Here is a 1,613-nt window from a genome sequence, read left to right as displayed (position 1 = left end):
TAAAGTCCTTTTCTTCCTTCCAACAAAAAAAAAAAAAAAAAAAAGCTGGGACGCTAGGGCTGGGAGAGTGGGCAAGCGTTGGGGGCTCTTGGCAGAGCCCCCCCATGCAGCGTAAGGCAGTGGTAGGCAGCAGAGATTGCTCCCCTGCCTGGCAGCAGCTGGTGAGTGCAGGGCTTTTTTATTTTTAAAGAGCCGGGAGGGTGGGGCAGCCATTAACGGGGCTGGGAGAGCAGGCAAGGGATGGGACCTATTTGATTTGGAGATTCAGTTGATCTGGTGGCAGCTGAATCTCTCAATCAAATCACTGTCCCCCGAATCAACCGAATCTGAAGCAAATACTAGCCACTTCGCACAGGCCTAATGTACATGAATAACTTGACTGCTGTATACAAGGTAAGACAGTATTCAGGAAATTACAAATATAACTAGGCCAGCCTGCTTCAAATAACACCTCCCTCCCCCACCCACCCCCACCATACATTCCTGTTTTAGAAGTGAATATGTGGAAGTTGTTGTTATGTCTGGCTACACTGTTTTGTAAGGGCCATACCTGCTGTCATATGCACAGGAGTTCTTAAATACCACTTTTACTTTGCAAGTCAAGGTTTGTTACCAGTCTGGTATGTTTGGATGTGCATGCAATTGGTACATATGGGCTGTGTAGTATGCTGCTAGAATAAGTCCCTTAATCGTTCTCAAGACCAGTCCTAAAAATACATAGGGCAAAAGGTTATTTTTAATCAGGTTGTTATTTCTGGAACAGCACTAAAAGCAAAACCTTTTATGGTGCTATGAGTTTAATTGCCAAGAAGTGCTTAGGTATTTGGGGGTTCTAATTCCATAATCTGGGATTGTCAAGGGACACTGAAGAACATAGGGCCTAAGGGCAATGAATTCTTTGCATCCTTTTAATAATCCCAGCACTAAGATTTTGCTTTGCTGTGGTGTCCCCATCTCCCCAGGTATTTCTTCCATGTTATATTAAAAGGACTATTCTGAGGAAAAGAAGCTGCTCAACAAAAGTTGCAGTTATGCCTAGACAATGTATTTATATTATAAGTGCCTTTAAGAGTCCCCAGTAATAATAAAATTATATGGAGATAAATAAATGCTATTGTACCATGCTGGGTCTTCCGTTGTATATATGCAGATTATCTCCCCCTTTTTTTTCCTTACAATCTTGGATTAGGCCTGGCTTTCCAAAATAACTCTTCAGAATCATTTCACACAAGATTTTTCACACAATTGGTATTTGAGCAATTTGTACCTGGTTTATAAAATTTCAAGATACCTATTTTAAAATACAGGATGGTTTATACTGCACTAGTAAGGAGCCAGGCCAGACAGATTACTTGCATCATCCAATCTAATCAGCTGCAGCCCTAGCCAGGGACAGCATGTGGTGTCCCAGCTGCTGCCTGTGTTTCCACATTCCAGTGCACTGTGTGCATCTCATGCTGGAGATTTGTCCCCACCATAGTATCATAGTATCATAGTAGCTAGAGTCGGAAGGGACCTAGGTAAATCATCTAGTCCGACCCCCTGCCTTGGCAGGAAAGAGCACCGGGGTCAGATGACCCCGGCAAGGTGCTCATCTAACTTCCTCTTAAAAA

This window comes from Crocodylus porosus, unplaced genomic scaffold, assembly GCF_001723895.1.
Source record: "Crocodylus porosus isolate Cpor-Errol unplaced genomic scaffold, CroPor_comp1, whole genome shotgun sequence".
In the NCBI taxonomy this organism is placed as follows: domain Eukaryota; kingdom Metazoa; phylum Chordata; order Crocodylia; family Crocodylidae; genus Crocodylus; species Crocodylus porosus.
The sequence above is the reverse complement of the archived record's forward strand: the minus strand, read 5'-3'. Positions refer to the sequence as shown.